This window comes from Panthera tigris, chromosome A3 (genome assembly GCF_018350195.1).
Source record: "Panthera tigris isolate Pti1 chromosome A3, P.tigris_Pti1_mat1.1, whole genome shotgun sequence".
NCBI lineage: Eukaryota > Metazoa > Chordata > Mammalia > Carnivora > Felidae > Panthera > Panthera tigris.
In genome coordinates, this window is record NC_056662.1 from 99,750,736 (window position 1) to 99,768,507 (window position 17,772).

The 17,772-nt window shown below is 44.8% G+C and overlaps 1 long non-coding RNA gene across 2 annotated transcripts; it reads right to left on the reverse strand.

The window, feature by feature from the left end:
• Positions 1-953: 953 nt before the first annotated feature.
• LOC122237372 lies at positions 954-17,446 on the reverse strand. Of its 2 annotated transcripts, XR_006215859.1 has the most exons (5): positions 17,234-17,446; positions 16,828-16,881; positions 13,186-13,363; positions 9,932-10,001; positions 954-996 (listed from the first exon to the last, which is right to left on the reverse strand). It is a non-coding gene; the product is annotated as an uncharacterized LOC122237372 (long non-coding RNA). The 2 variants fall into 2 exon arrangements; XR_006215858.1 differs by having other exon boundaries at positions 16,828-17,446.
• Between the last annotated feature and the right edge of the window lie 326 nt (positions 17,447-17,772).

Genomic DNA, 17,772 nt, shown 5'->3' on the forward strand with positions numbered 1-17,772 from the left:
GCAGGCTAAGAATAATTTTTATGTTTTTAAGTAGCTGAAAAAAAATCAAAAGAAGAAAAATGTTTTGTGACACATGGAACTTCTATAATTCAAATTTCAGCATCCCTAAGTGAAGTTTTATTGGAACACAGCCACATTTTTTTGCTTACATATTGTCTATAGCTACAATGGCAAAGCCTAAAATATTTGCAGTTGGCCCTTTATTGAATACATTTGCTGATCTGTGGTGTAGATATAGGTCTTCCCCCCAAAAAAGATAAGGATTAATACAGAGATTAGTGCTTCCTTCAAGCCTCCAAATCTTACTCCATGCCACCCCTATGTTGCATTTGGGATTTCAGTTCTAGAAACTGGAAACAACCCAAATGTCCATCAGTAGGTGAGTGGATAAGCAGATTGTGGTATACCAATACAATGGAATGCTACTCAGCAATAAAAGAAAAAAAGAATGAACTACTGAAACATACACATCTGAAAGTGTGATGCTAAGTGTAAGTAAGAAACTAAATGCAAAGGCTACATACTGTATGATAATATTTATGTGACATTCTAGAGAAGGCAAAACTATAATGATAGAAAGCAGATCTGTGCTTTCCAGGGGCCAAAAGTAGGGGAATGGTGATTGGTTCCAAAGAAGCATAAAGAACATTTTGGGGTGATAGAAATATGTTTTATCATGATTGTGGTGGTGGTTACACAACTGTATACATTTGTCAAAATTCACCCAATTGTATACTTTAAATTGGTGAGTTTTATTGCCTATAAATTATACCTCAACAAAGCTAATATAAAAAGCCTGTTCTGCCCTTATTACCAGGGAAATACAAATCAAAACCACAAGAAGATACCTACCACCTCACATCTGTCAGAGTGGCTAAAATGAACAACTCCGGAAACAACAGATGTTGGCGAGGATATGGAGAAACGAGAACCCTCTTGCACTGCTGGTGGGAATGCAAACTGGTGCAGCCACTCTGGAAAATAGTGTGGAGGTTCCTAAAAAAATTAAAAATAGAATTACCCTATGACCCAGAAATAGCACTACTAGGAATGTATCCGAAGGATATAGGAATGCTGATTCATAGGGCACATGTACCCCAAAATTTATAGCAGCTCTATCAACAATAGCCAAATTATGATAAGAGCCCAAATGTCCATCAACTGATGAATGGATAAAGAAGATGTAGTAATGTATATATAATGGAATACTACTCAGCGATGAAAAAGAATGAAATCTTGCCATTTGCAACAATGTGGATGGAACTAGAGGGTATTATGCTAAGTGAGATAAGTCAGTCAGAGAAAGATATCATATGTTTTCATTCATATGTTGAATTTGAGAAACTTAACAGAAGACCATGAGGGAAGAGAAGGGGAAATAAGCTATAACCAGAAAGGGAGGCAAACCATAACAGACTCAAATACACAGAACAAATTGAGGGTTGATGGGGGTTGAGGGTTGGGAGGGACAGGGAAAATGCGAGCTAGGCATTAGGAGGGCACTTGTTGGGATGAGCACTGGGTGTTTTGTGTAAGGGATGAATCATGCGAATCTACTCCCGAAGCCAAGACTACACTGTATACACTGTATGTTAGCTAACTTGACAATAAATTATTTTAATTAATTAATTAATTAATTAACTTTATTTTTAAAAATTGGAAAAATAAATAAATAAAAAATAAAAAGCCTGTTCTGGGCAAAACTACCCTTTGATGGGGGAAAAAAACAATCTATGATGAGAAGGAGCATGTGGGAACTTTTTGAGGTGAGAGTAATGTTCTGTATCTTGATGGGGAGGGTTACATTACACAATTTAATGCATTTGCCAAAAATCAGTTATTGTATGCTTGAGATTTATGCATTTCATTATATGTAAATTCTACATCAAAGTAAATGTATTAAATATTGAACTGTAGTTAACAATATGCATGCTTGAACACCTAAGGGGAAGTATACAGATGTCTGTAAACTTACTTCGAAATATATAAAAAACAAGATGGATAAATGAATGGCTATATGGATAGACACATAGTAAAGTATAATAAAGTATTAATGGTAGAATTAGATGGTGAGTATTCTTGATAAAATATATGTACCTATTCTGCCTTTTAAGACATTTGTGTTGACACAGAGTGGTTGCATGTACAAGACATCTGGACCCAGTCTTAAATTATCTCGTATATAAAGAAATAGTTTTAAAATATTTTCATCTAGAGCACTAACTGTGCTCATCTTTCCTTCTTCAAAAGCCAGGGAAAAGACATGGTGGGACTTGTGTACCTGCCTAGTTTGAGCCAGCAGCTTACCTGGTCCTTCCTATTTTTGAGGCCCTGCCATCCCTGTTGATATTCTGTAGGGTCCCTTCCTTTCTAAGCCTGAGAGGATTATAGGAGTCTAAGTAGTCTCCTGGGATCTGGTTTATTACTGGAACCCTGGCAGTGTGAGAAACTTCTGGAACCTCACTGGGTGCCAAAGCCCTAATGGAAAAGTAGTAGAGTTCTGATATGTTAGCCCTGGAAGGGCCTTAGTCACCACTTCACAGTTATCTTTTCACTCATATGAGAAACTTAACAGAAGACCATGGAGGAAAGGAAGGGGAAAAAAATAGTTACAGAGAGGGAGGGAGGCAAACCATAAGAGACTCTTAAATACAGAGAACAAACTGAGGGTTGATGGGGATTTGGGAGAGAGGGTAAAATGGGTGATGGGCACTGAGGAGGGCACTTGTTGGGATGAGCACTGGGTGTTGTATGTAAGCGACGAATCACGGGAATCTACCCCCAAAACCAAGAGCACATTTTACACACTGTATGTTAGCCAATTTGACAATAAATTATATTAAAAGAAAGAAAGAAAGAAAGAAAGAAAGAAAGAAAGAAAGAAAGAAAGAAAGAAAGAAAGAAAGAAAGAAAGAAAGAGAAAGAAAAGAAAAGAAACAAGTGCAGAGAAGGGAAGTGACTTGCTTAAGCCCACACAGGGCTGTGGTAGCAGATGCCCCAAGCCTCCTTGCTCCCAGCCGTATTGGGGCCGCAGCCAATCTGATGGTTTCCTGAGAGGCACTGATGGGAGGAGGCCCATGATTTATGAGGTGGTAGCAGCCTTGCTGTGAGGAGGCCTGGGTTCAACCCCGGCTCTGCGAGCTGGGGCAGGTTACTTCATCTCTTAGCTCGACTTTCCTCATGGGTACCATAAGAATAATAGTATCTTCCTTCTGGAGTGTTGGAGGTTTAAATGGAACATTGTCTTTAGAGCAGTTAGCACAATGCCTGGACCCAGTAAGCGCTCATTCCACTGGAAGCAGTGTTAGTACTGTTACTAGTAAGTGCGCCATTATGTGAGTCTGTGAAACCAGATTTTGGCTCCAGTGCTACACTTACTAGCTGTGACTGTAATCCTCACAACAATCCCCAAGGGAGTGGTCTTTTCCATATTTTACAAATAAGGAAGTTGACATGCATGTCCAACCTCAGGTCTTCGGATCTGGATCAAACACAAATATTGTGTTCTAATAATCCTCTTGGCAGATATGTTCTCAGCAAAATGACCATTCAGCCATGCATCTGTCATTTTCTCAAACTCCTTCAGCTTAAGATGTTCAGGGTGCCAGGGGGCCATGTTCAGGGTAGCATGTCCTGAACCCCATCATATGCATCATCTGGGAGCTTGTCAGAAATGATGATTTTGCCCCCACCCCTACCCAGAGCTACTGAAACAGTGTCTGGAGGTGGGGACCTAGGATCTGTTCCAGCAAGCTCTAGGAAGTAGAGAAGTGCTATTCTAAGGAACCAATAAGAGGAGGATTAGTGGAGAGAGTGAACGATCAGGTTCAGGGGGCGCATCTACAGCATGGAATGTTCGACCTACGAAGAGTAAACCTCCTACTAGCAATTCTGCTTTGTCTTTTTTATGCTAACATTATGCTTGTCTCTTTCCTAGCCTTGAGCTGCATTGCAAAGGTCTCCATAGTTCCTCCTACTAGCAATTCTGCTTTGTCTTTTTTATGCTAACATTATGCTTGTCTCTTTCCTAGCCTTGAGCTGCATTGCAAAGGTCTCCATAGTTCCCAGGCCCCAGGAAAGGGAGCACAAAGGCAGAAGAACATTTACCTCTCCACGCTGTCACTGACTGATGTCTCATCTAGGACCTCCTCAAAGGTGCTTGCAGAGTCTCGCCCTGGGAGGTTTTCCTTTTCATTTCACTGGAGCCCATAAGGATTGAGTAATTTATGAGGATTCTGTCATACACTCAAAAGCCAGGGGGATGGTTTGTGAGGGTTTATCTCCAACCATAGCCGTGAGCCACCGTGGCTGAGACTGTGCTTGGAGGAACGAAATAAAGCTCCCTCACCCCACAGGAAACTGCAAAATCAACCACGCATTTCCTCAACAACAACCACCTCCATATGCTGTGGTCTAAAAACTCACCATGTATTATCAAAATGTACACCGGTAGAACTCTCAAAGCCAAGTCTAGTCCGGACAATGGCTTGCTGGAGGGAGGTGGGCTTAGGGGTGGGAAAGAGGCTTGGAGAGGCTTCTGACAACACATGCTCCTGGCCAGACCCAGCTCCCCTCACTGCCCTCATCTCTGTTTTATTTACACCTTGTTATTACATCTCCTGCTTCTTATCATTCCCAGTTCAGATGGCCTCCAACCTCCACCACTGGAGGCAGAAACTACCCTCAGTCCTAAATGCAGCTGAAAAACCGCTTTTGGAGTTTGTGTATCTGGCAGTGAATATCTCACCTCTTAACCAGACTTGAGCCCTGGCAGGGAAAAGCCCTCCCAATCTGGCCCCTTGCCCAGCAGGGTCCAGTGCCAGGGTGTGGTTGGCACTAGATTAAGTTATGTAATAGATCAGCAATAGAGTTGCACTTCATAATTGCCAAGGAGTTTCTGAACACACAGGTTGCAGGAGAAAAGAAGCAAGGTAGAGTTCTGTAGCTGAGCAGAGACAGAGCATGGGCTGGATATGGGGGCTGATGTTTCTCTGAGGACCAGATGCCCAAAGTCCTAAGGGCCGGAGGAATCTTTGCTGGGGGTCAGCAACAACAGCCACCAGCACATTCATTCCACCAGTGATGACTGGCACTGTTCCAGATGCTGGGGCTATAAAGATGAGCACCAGAGATGGTGGAATACAAGGTGCAGGGAGGGGGGCAGGAAAATTATCCTTCATAAAAGATTACTTCCAAGTATTCTTATACTGGAATTCTTAGCCTTCTCATTTGCATGCTTGTTTCCTTCTTTCCTCCCCATCCCTTCCTTTGTCCCTCCCACCTACCCTTCCTTTCTTTCTTTCTTTCTTTCTTTCTTTCTTTCTTTCTTTCTTTCTTTCTTTCTTTCTTTCTTTCTTTCTTTCTTTCTTTCTTTCTTTCTTTCTTTCTTTCTTTCTTTCTTTCTCCTTCTTTTCTTCCTTCCTTCCTTTCCTTCCTCCCACCCTCCCTCCCTTCTTCTTCTTTCCTTCCTTCCTTCCTCTTCTTAAGCAATGGCAGCTGTCTGGGGAAGATGTCTTAGCCTGAATTGACCTCAATCAGTGCTAACTTGTATGTTTATAAAGGTCACCTGATGACACTGGTGGAAAAAATAGGCAAAGAAATTTAAACACAGAGTTAGTAAGTCTCCCTAGGGATATGACCTCACAACGAAAAGAATTGCATGTTTTTGTAAACAAGGACTTTAAAGGTCAGTTTAAAACACAAGCTCTGGAGATGACAAATATATACCTACTGGGTAAATGGAGGAGAAAGACTGGCCCAGTATTTTGTGGATGGGTAATTGTGGTTTGGGGTAAAATTTCCAAGGTCAGCATCACATGTGGGTTCAGAAAGTATTGTATCTTGAACCTCTTAGGTGAAGTGACAATGATGTGGGAAGCTAAATTAGAGGGCTTACTTCCCCTGTAGCCTCTGAAGCGAGGCTGCCTTCTTCCTAGCTCATACTCAGGCCCTGGGGAGGGTCAGGATCGCATTTGCTCTGCATTGCTGCTTCTAAACCATTCACCCTCCTTCCCTCCTAAAACACCAGTCAGCTGGCTTACTCTCCCTTGGAATCTCCTCAAACTATCCATGGATGCCCTCCTTGTTGCACCTGTTGACCCTTGGGCACTTCCTTTTGTGCTTTTTAAGGACTTTGATTCACGCTCACACTCCCCAGCACTGTTTTATCTCCAGCTTTATCTCACGGTGATTTCAATATCCACATAGAAGATCCTCCCCAAGTCCCAGTGTCAGTCCACTTGGATTGCTATAACAGATTACCAGAGACTGGGCAGTTTATAAACAACAGAAATTTATTTCTCACAGTTCTAGAGGCTGGGAGGTCCAAGATCAAGGCATATTGGGTGTCTAGTAATGACCTACTTCCTGGTTCATACATTGCTTTCTTCTCACCGTGTCCTTGCATGGCAGAGAGGGCAAGAGTCTCTCTGGAGTTTCTTTCATAAGGGCACTGATCCCACTCATGGGTGCCCCACTGTCATCTAATCGCCTCCCAAAGGCCCCACTTCCAAACACCATCACATCAGGGAGTAGGATTCAACATATGGATTTGGAGGGGACACAAACATGTAGTGTGTAGCACCCAGCCTCCAATTCTACGACCTACACATGGAAACCAGTGACCTTGTCACCTCCACCTCAACCACTCACTTCCACAGACATACCCTGGAACCCATTACTACCACTGACTAGAGAGCCCTCCAGTGTCTCAGTTTCTAGTAACCCATGCTGCAGCCACTATGCCCTGTTTCTCCAGCTCACTCCTTCTCTTACACAGACTCCAATAATTCTTCTTCCAATTGAGATGTGCAATCTCTGCTCCAACCATGTTTTCACTAATAATTAGCCCCTTAAGTGCCTCATTGCCATCCTTTCCCAGCTTATATTTCACAGTTTACACTGTTATAGTTTACAGTTGCATACACCCCAACTCCCTCCATTGCATTTGCCTGAGAGAACTTCATCCATGGCTGACCTGTAAGGCCTAACCAATAACAAGATGGAGAAGCAAACAACAAATGTCTCTTCCTTTATCTCTCATCCAGCTTCTGACCCCACTCCACTTCTCTGCTGCCCCTTAAGAGCTGTCCAGCTACTGTCATAATTCCTTTCTTCCCCTTCTCACTGCAACTCCCTCCCATTGACTTTTGTGACCTCTCTCCACTGAAATAGCTTGTGTCAAGACTCCTGAGGTCCTCTCGTTGCCAAATCTAATGGGCAAGTCTCAAACCTCATCTTACTAAACTCATCAGTAGCATCTTTGATGGAGCAGAACACTCTGTCTTCCTGACACATTCCTGGTTTGGATATGCACTCCCCTTGGATCTCCTCCTACCTCACTGGCCTCCTCTTCTCACATCCCTCTGACATTGATCATTGGGAGTTTCCCAAGGTTCAGGCTTTGCACCTTTCTTCTATCACTCTTTACTGACCTCACCCAGTCTCTAGGACTGAATGACTCCCAAAGTTAGATCTTCAGCCCAGATCTTGAACCTGAACTCCAAATTTCTATCTTTAACTTACAATATGACCTTTCTACCTGGATGTCTAATGGGCATCCTAAACTTAACTTCTATCCCTTCGTTGTGTTCCTCCTGATCGTCATCTCAGAAAAGGACAACTTCTTCAACTGTTCAGGCAAAATAACCTGGGTGTCATCTTTGATTCCTTCCTTCCTCTAATGTCCTGTATACAATCAATTGATAGATCATGTTGGCTTACATTCAAAATACATCCAGGGTGGCTCAGTCGGTTGAGCGACCAACTTCAGCTCAGGTCATGATCTCACAGTTCGTGGGTTCATGCCCCATGTCAGCCTCTGTGCTGACAGCTTGGAGCCTGGAGCCTGCCTCAGATTCTGTGTCTCCCCCTCTCTCTCTCTGCCCCTCCTCTGCTTGTGCGTGTGCTCCTCTCTCCTCTCTCTCTCTCTCTTTCTCTCTCTCTCTCAAAAATAAATTAATAAAACACTTTTTAAAAAAGTAAAAACAAAAACAAAAAACCCAAAATACATCCAGAACCCTGTGTTTCTTACCACTGCTGCTAATATGGACCAAGCCACTATCATCTCTCACCTGGATTATTCCAGTAGCCCCCTAACTGGTCTCTCTGCCTCTGCCCTCATCATCCTTGACATCTGTTCTCCATAAAGCAACCTGAGCAAACTTTCTAAAATTGAAGTAAAATAGATTTCAACCAACTTGTCAACTCTAAATGATTGCTAACAGTTGCCTGAGGTGCCCTGTGGTGAACTCTTGGCTTATAGTAAAGAATGCCATGACTGTTTGGCAATGTGTGCCAAGGCCTAGGCAGAGGGAGCAGGATGTGAGGGCCACAGGGTAACATGGCCTGAGACAAGATTCCTCTCCCCAGTGGGCCTGCTTAGACTGGGTTCCCCAGAGACAAGGATCTGTGGGCAGGCACTTTATTCAAGAAGTGATCCCAGGAGTGGGGAGTGAGACAGAGAAAGGATAGAAAAGGGAAGGGAAGAAAGCCAAAGCAGAATATCTTAATAAGTAGGTCACCTCTAAGAGTACCTGAGGCTCAGGTGCGGCACCTCTGGGAGAAGGTGGAGAACACATCTCAGAGTAGTCCGACCTGAAGGGAGAATTTGTTCTCCCCTCAGCTTCCAGTACACCCAAGGATGAAACCCTGAGGTGGAGGTCACACTGTAGGCAGATGCCCTTGGCCCTTGTGGACAGGGTGCTGACAGAGTCTGCCCCAGTGCCCCATTCTGGGATGACTAGCCCTGCTCTGACAATGGAGCTCAACCCCAACAGCTTGCTCCTCCAGAAAAGCAGGCCAGACCCAAAGTTAACTAGAGAGGCAGTGTGGCCCAGTGGGACAGATATAGGCTCTGGAGTCAGCCAAACGTGGGTCCAAATCCTGGCACAAGCTGTGACCTCAGATGAGTTACAGGACTTCTCAGCATTCTCATAATAACCTAGAAGTAACAGCTCCTGCCCATGGGGTGTTGTGAGGATCCCCTGAGGCTCCCCTCCCATATACTCCCCTGACACACAAGTCAGCATTTGCTACCCCCATTCCCAACTTGCCCCACAGCTGCCTCCACACACATAGAAAGCACAAACTGCCCAGAAGCTCGGTCCCTGTCTGGGCATAAGATTAGGTTCCAGATCTCAAACATCACAAGATGGCAGCCCACTGGGAGGGTAGGAAGAAGTTATTACAACTTTCTTTTATCCTCATTTTTAGTTATCCTTTTAAAAGTTCTGGTTTGGCTTTTGTTCTAGAACAGCCATAATAGAATTGTGTAAGTACATGATTTATGTGTAAATGAAGGTACAAATATTAGGGTGTGTGCTCAAAAATATCTCATGGGTATATAATCCAAATAGTTTGGAGATGACTACCATGGATCCTTCTTTCTTGTCCTGGATAACACAGGTCTGGTCTCTGTCCTGCTCAGGCCTCTTCCCACAGCCTGCCCTGCCTTTAGTCTGACTCTTTCCTCCTAGAATTACATCTTGCAGTCAAACAGCCCCTGGTCTCGTAAGGTTCATAAAGGAAAGTGTCTCTTGTTACTTGTATGATCACCACAAGAGGCCCAACCTAACCCCTTTCCTAGACCTCTCACCACACCACCACCACTGTCCCTCACAGCTGTTGTTTCCCTAGTCAGGAGCAATCAGTCTTCCTGTGGGCCGCAGACCATGATCAGTTTCTGTGTCAGTTGCCCTCAACGTGCCCACTTCCTGGGCCATCTCCCAGGGTTCCTGGTCCCCCACCCGTGCTCCATGCCTTTGCAGTCCCTGGGCAGACCCTAAGTTCCCACCTCAGCTCTTTTCCTCAAGGTGTGCCTCTCCCCAGCCCCACAGATCTAAATTCCATCCGACTCCCAGGCCCAATGCAGCAGGCGTATGGCGCACTGGACCACCAGGTGACGTCTTCCAGTGCCTCCTAGAAACTGTACCTGCCTGGTCCCAGTGACACTTCTCAGGTGCTGCTTCGGGTCAGGGTCGGCTACATAATTTGTGTGCTCACTGCAAAACAAAAATACAAGGCCCCTTGTTCAAAAAAGAAGAAAACTTGGGGCCCTTGGGTGGTTCATTCAGTTAATCATCTGACTCTTGGTTTTGGCTCAGGTTATGATCTCATGGTTCGTGAATTTGAACCCCACATGAGGCCCTCAGCTCTCAGCGCAGAGCCCGCTTCAGATACTCTGTCTCTCTCTCTCTGCCCCTCCCCAGCTCACGCACTCTCTCTCTGTCAAAAATAAATAAAAATTTAAAAATTAAAAAAAAAGAAAAGCTGCCATTAAATGTATGAAAATATAAAGCTTTTTCCTTTCTTCCGAAATCTCTCTCTTGACCTGTCATGGTATTGTTTTTTTGTTTCTATTTAGTGTTGTGCTCCCTCAGGCAAGGGGATGCGATGGCAGACCCTCAAAGGCACCAGGCCACCCTTTGCCCTCCACAACTCAGCGCTGACACGTCATTGGCTGCTGGACTGGCATGGTGAGTCGGGCATCTCTGCCTCCTGAGGGGATTGCAAGCTGCACACTGGGATGCTCTAGGTACCTGGAGCAGGGCAGGGAAAGAGGTTTGTCTCTGCTGAATGGGCCACACTGCCAGCCCAGCACAGAGACAGCTGCCATCATGCCTTACCACGAGAGACAGCAGGGCCCACATGCCCAGACCCCTCCAGCCAGAGCAGGGAGTGGCGGTGCCTGCTGGACACGGGCAGGGAGGGGAAACTGGGAGAGACTAGGACACTAGGAGTGAGGGGACTGGGCAGCTAAGGCCACATCCCAAAGAGATGGCAGAAGATAGGATAGTGCATGGACCGAGGCCCCTGGCTACCAGCACATGCTTCATTGTCTTATTGGCCTTTACTTACATAATACAGACTCGAAGATAAATTGGTTAAAAACCTCATGCACTGCCACGTTCATTACAGCATTATTTACAATAGCCAAAATATGGAAAGAAGCTAAGTATTCATCAATGGATGAAAGGATCAAGAACGTGTGGTATATATATATATATATACATACACAATAGAATATCATCCAGCTATAAAAAAGAAAGAATTCTTGCCATTTGTGACAACATGGATGGGTCTGGAGGCCATTATGCTAAGATAAATAAGTCAGAGAAAGACAAATACCGTATGATCTCATTTATCTGTGGAATCGAAAAATAACAACAACAGGGGCACCTGGGTGACTCAGTCAGTTAAGCTCCCAACTGTTGATTTTGGTTCAGGTCATGATCTCATGTTTTGTGAATTCAAGCCCTGCCTCACGCTTCGTGCTGACAGGGCAGAGCCTGCTTGGGATTTTCTCTCTCACTCTCTCTCTGCCCCTCCCCAGCTCACACGTGCTCTCTCTTTCCAAAATAAATGAAAACATTAAAAAAAAAAACCAAAAAAAAAAAAAACAGGGATGCCTGGGTGGTGCAGTGGGTAAAGCGTCTGACTCTTGCTCTCGGCCCGGATCATGATCTCACAGTTAGTGAGTTCGAGTCCCACATGGGGCTCTGCGCTGATGGTGCAGTCTGCTTGGGATTCTGTCTCTCCCTCTCTCTGCCCCTCTCCTTCTTGTGCTCTCTCTGTGTCTCTCAAAATAGATAAATAAGCTTAATTTAAAAAATTAAAAAACAAAAAACAAAACTAAATGAAAATAAACTTAAAACAAACAAACTTCAAGACAATGTACACAGAGCATGAAGCCCACAGGGCCAATGGGACTGCACTGATCTCATGCCCAAGGATACAGCCCTGCTGGTATACGAGATGCCTTGAGGTGACAGGTGGATGGGCCTTTAAAACATTTTAATAGTTTATTTTAATGTGTATTAGAAAAAAATCATGACTATCACAATCTATAATTTCACAGTGATCCTGTCTTAGTTTGAGCTGTTATAACAAAACATTGTAAACTGGATGGCTTATTAACAACATAAATTTATCTCTCACAGTTCTGGAGGCTAGAAGTCTGAGGTCAAGGTGCCAGCATGGCCAGGCTGTGGTGAGAAACCACTTCCTGGGTGCAGACTGCCCACTTCTCATTGTACGCTCTTTTTTTTTTTTTAATGTTTATGTATTTTTGAGAGAGAGAGAGAGAGAGAGAGAGAGAGAGAGAGCATTAGCAGGGGAGGGGCAGAGAAAGGGAGACACAGAATCCGAAGCAGGCTCCAGGCTCTGCACTGTCAGCACAGAGCCCGATGCAGGGCTCCAACCCACGAACCCATGAGATCATGACATGAGCCAAATTTGGACACTTAACTGACTGAGCCACCCAGGTGTCTCTCATGGTATGCTCTTGTGGTGAAAAGAGAGAAGAGAGCTCCCTGGGAATCCCTTTTACAGGAGCACTAATCCCATTCATGAGAGGTCCACTCTCATGACCTGATCACCTCCCAAAGGCCCCACCTCCTCATACCATCACTTGGGGGTCAGGTTTCAACCTAGGAATTTTGGAGGGACACACGCACTCAGTCCATAATAGATACATAGACTCTCTTAGAAACAAATTTATGGAAGGAAAAAAATCAGTTGGTCTAAAGAAAAAAAAATATTTTAAAATATTTATTTTTGAGAGAGAGAGAGAGCACACGTGCACAAATGGGGGAGGGGCAGAGAGAGAGGAAGGCATAGAATCTGAAACAGGCTCCAGGCTCCGAGCTGGCAGCACAGAGCCCGATGCGGGGCTCAAATCCACGAACTGTGAGATCATGATCTGAGCCTAAACGGGACACTTAACCAACTGAGCCACCCAGGAGCCCCTAAAGAAAAATGTTAAGTGAACAATCGCACAAATGGTACTCAGATATGGCAAAAAAGAAGACATTCCTCCAAATTTGAGAAATACCACACCAGACTGTGAGTTCGTTACAGTCACCTATAGCTTGTCTACGTATCCCTCTACTTGCTCCTTGGCCTCCCCTCACCCCTCCTTGAGGCGGGCAGCCAATGCTGACTGAGTGAATAAGCAAATCGACCAATGAAAACCTGGGACACCTGGAACCTGAGACTCTCTTTTGCAAATTTCGTTTGCAGGACTTTTTCTGATTAATCGACTCATTCAGGATTCATTTCTACACATTTCAGAAGAAAACTGCTAAAGAGATCAATTCCTTTAAAATATACAGAGCTTATTTTGGAATAAACTGCCTGACCCTCTTTTTCAGGGCCTCTCCCTGACCACCAAGTTCAGAAACTCACCAGGTGATGCTCACAGCAGGATGCAAAGTGTCCTCCCATCCAGCGTGGCTCCCAGTTAGCCTGGAGGCTGTGTCCTGCAGGTGGTCTGAGATGACACTTTGTGACATGTATTTCCCCAATGGTTCACCTTGTAGGGAGATCATGACTCGAAGAGACTAGCTGATACTCTTGGAGGGTCCTGGACGAACAAGCGACCACAGGTTTTTCATCAAAAAGTAGCCAGCCCCTTAGAGAAATGGTTTCCAGTTTCATCTTTCCATCACATTTCACCTTATTAAACAACAGAGCGACACAATTTTGAAAAGGACAAAGACTGTAATGTTACCCATGACAAACATGTTGGAAGCAAGTTTCACTAAAATGGAGGAAAAGGAGAAACTCAGATTTGATGGTCATAGGCCAAAACCACCACCTGGAGTCTCACTGGTGTGTTTGTCAGGTGGCCTTTGTTTCTCAAATAACCATTCACATACATTTATACGGGTTGTTCACAATCAGTATATTTTTTTAAGTTTTTCATTATTTATTTTGAGAGAGATAGAAGGAGGGGCAGAGAGAGAGGGAGAGAGACAGAATCCCAAGCAAGCTCCTTACTGCCAGCGCAGAGCCCATTGTAGGGCTCGAACCCACAAACCATGAGATCGTGACCTGAGCCGAAACCAAGATTCAGACGCCCCACTGGCTGAGCCACTCAGGTGACCCAGCTGTTGATATTTAATGAATGACAAAAAAGAAGGTTCATGGCATGATACTTTTCTACCTACTGGAACCTATCACCAGTGTTTTCTTTCGTTATTTATGAGCCACTTTATTTTGAAGTTTTGAGGTAAGTATTTTGAATGAGCTCACACACTTCAGGACTTACCCATCACATAAATTGAGGATTTATATGAGGGTGAACATGCTCACTGAACAAACTCAAGCATTACAGATATGGGTGACTTAGAAGGTGAGAGTTCCCCTATAGTTATGCTTTCTGTATATAATCAGTGTTTCTAGTCCTTGGTGCACTCCTCCGGATTTTGTCTGTGCTTGTGTGTATACACACACCCACACCCACCCCCCCCCACACACACACACACAATGCAGGATGCTATTACTTTTTGTGCTGTCTAAAAGTTCCTCTTTCACTTGACTCTGCCTTAGACATCTTTTCACATCAGTTCATCAAGATCTGCCACGTGCAATCATGACTCATCAGACGTGTATTTACGGTCAGACTCAATAGAGCACCATGATTCCTAAGATCTGCTGAACTTGACTTTCTCCCCATCACCACAGGCCAGAAGGGATGACATTCACCAACTCTTGGGAAATGTCTGACTCTTTTCTGAGACCGTCCTGTGCTCACCGCTCTCAACCCACAACTTGTCTTGCACAGTAGAGCCGTTGGGGAACCCCACCATCCTGGCCAGGCCCACCCACTTGGCCCAGAAGGTGACCCCCAGGGAGAAATAGTTTATTATCAACTGAACACTCAGAGGAAAAGTCTGAGTTCTAGGGAAGAAATTCATTTACTGCAAAGCATGCAAAGAAAAACTGCATAATCAAAATGAATACATGTTTAATTAAATGCCTTCAAAGCGACCCATTATGTCAACTTCATTAATTGGTAAATCTAGTATTTATAATAATTTCATTACATTTGAAAAATGAATTGGAAGTAACATTTGCCCATTTGCAATAATTCTTGAGGAAAGCATGGAGACTGCTAAGAAATAACATGTGTTCCTCATATCCTTATTTTGAAAAGCGATATTATCAAAGGGGGGCCTGGCTGGCTCAGTCGATAGAGATGCAACTCTTGATCTTGGGGTTGTGAGTTTAAGCCCCATGCTGGGTATACAGATTACTTAAAAAAAAAAAAAAAGACCTGATTAAAAGCAAAATTGTTAAAACCATCCAAAAATATTTTGTAATAAAAATATATATGCACGAATATACGTGAGTATGTATCTATGTGTTTGCATATATACATAAATATAACAGCCACTGAGGGCTGTGCTTAACGTTTCTGATGCACTGTTAGGCCAGATTCTTTAAGAGTAAGAAGGTCCAGCACTGCACAAGACCCCAAGTAGCTGTGCCCTCAGCCAGGACCCCCTTCTGTAAGCATGAGATAGGAGTCATGCTGAGCCAAAAGGAAGTTCTTCTTGAAGAATAATTTCTAAAATTAGTCCCTAGCATGAGGGCAGGATATTAGTGGTCTGGGAACTGGGAGAATCAGAGGCAGAATTTAGAGAGCTGACAAGGGGAAACCCACCGCCTAACAGGTGTCTTCAAGGCTCCCCTGGCTTTCTAGAAAAACATAAAATTCTATCATTAGAGCCAATGCCTTTATTGGCCTAGATCCCCTACTGAAGTGCTTTTTCTCTTCCTTAAAAACAAAGAGAATAACAAAAGTGTAACATATATGATAAAGAGCACACATCTTAAAGAGTATGGCCTAGGGCGCCTGGTGGCTCAGTAGATTAAGCTTCTGACTCTTGATTTCAGCTCGGGTCATGATGTTGCAGTTTGTGGGTTTGAGCCCCACATTGGTCTCCAAGCTGACAGTGCAGAGCCTGTTTGGGATTCTCTCTCTACCCCCCGCCCCTGTCTCTGCCCCTCCCTTGTGCTCTCTCTCCCTCAAAATAAATATTCTTTAAAAATATATTTAAAAAAAAGAGTATGGCCTAATGATTTTTTACATATATAACCTCCAGGTTAGCACCATTCAGATCAGTGCATGGAATATTTCCATCACCCCCGAAGGCTCCCTCTGCTTCCTCCCAGGTAAAATCCTCCTCTGAGGCAACCACCATTCAGATTTTGGTCACCATACATTAGTTTTGCCTGTTTTTGAACTTCATATAAATGGAATCATACAGGATGTACTCTTTTGTGTCTAGTGTCTTTTTTAATATTGCATCTGTGAGATTTATCCCTGTTGCTAAGAGTAAAAATAGCTCTTTAGGGTGTTAGTAACGATGGATTTGCATATGGCCAAAGATGTCTATTATTGCTGGTCCCACAGTCCTTTTCTGTACCAGGCAATCACCATCTCTCACCTCTTCCCTCACAACACATAGCTGTATAAATGGACAAATAAACGTCATAATTTTTTACCAGTTGAATGTGATTCCCCCCACCCCAGGTATAAAAGTATATAAACAAGAAGGAGAAGAAAGAAGAAGAGGGGAAGGGGGAGGAGAAGGAGAAGGAGAAGGAGAAGGAGAAGGAGAAGGAGAAGGAGAAGGAGAAGGAGAAGGAGAAGGAGAAGGAGAAGGAGAAGGAGAAGGAGAAGGAGAAGGAGAAGGAGAAGGAGAGGAGGGGAAGGAGAAGGGGAAGGAGGAAAAAGAGAAGGAAAAGAAGGAGAAGGAGAAGGAGGAGGAAAAGGAGGAGAAGGAGAAGGAGAAGGAGGGGGAGGAGGAAGGGGAGGGGGAAAAGGGGGAGAGGAAGGGAGACAGGGAGGGGGAAGGGGAGAAGGAGAAGAAGAAGAAGAAGAAGAAGAAGAAGAAGAAGAAGAAGAAGAAGAAAAGGAGGAGGAGGAGGGAGAGGTGAAGGGGGAGACAGAGAGGGAGAAGGACAGAAGGAAGGAAGAAGGAAGGAAGGGAGGCATGGAGGAAGAAATTCTAGCTTTGAGAATGTTGCTTGACTCACCCAGACACAGCCAGTCCCTGAGCTGGTCAATGGCCTTTGATCCGTGTAGCCTGGCTGAGAAAAAGGAATTGGCTCAGACACGTTCTCCCTGTCAGTGTTGGAACTCAGAGGGAAGTTGCCTTTGGTAGAGACATTGGTCCCACTTGGACTGTGGGTGGTGCCACCGCGACTCTCCTCTGGGACTGCAGGGCCTACTCCCCAGCTCCACCCTTCTCATCCCACCTAAGGACAACTCCGAGGCCAGCACAGCTCCAGAGCTCCGCATGAGGTCATTTGACTGACCGCCCAGTTGAGGCTGCGCCGCCGGCCAGTTGCTCCCACTGTCCACTCCCCCTTGTCTCTTCACCGCCACACCCCACGGACATTCACCCCAGGGCACATCATAAACTTTCTGCTCACTAATCACCTCAGAGTCTGTGTCCCGGGGGACCAACCCGCCACAAGGTAGACAGAAGGGATGATGCGTGGAATCAGGCGTGTCTGGCACGGGTCCTTCTCTCCTGCCCTGGCTGGATCCTGCGTCTTCACATCCACATGGCCGGATTTCTGTCCTCCTGGAGAATTGTTCACCTGGCACTCCGTGTCTCCAAAGGAAAAAAGGTAAGTTTTGCAGAAAGGAAAGGCCAGATCTAGTATCGCCTAGCTGAGCCTTAGTTTCTTTGTCTGTAAAATGGGCCTTTGCCAGGGCCACTCCAGCCCCTGTGTCTTTCTGCCAGCCTCCATTTCCCTCCACAGCCCCCACTTCCACCACCCCTTCGTGGGTCTTCTCCCCCGCCCCCAGTCCAACCTCCACACTTCACCCAGAGCATTCGCCAGTGCCCTGGGGGTGATGCAGCAGGGCACGGACTTCATATAGGGTTGACATTTTACTGAGGAAAACAGGATCAACAACAGGTTTCACAATTAGCCATTTTGTGAGTGTGAGATCATTGTTGCTGTTTGGAG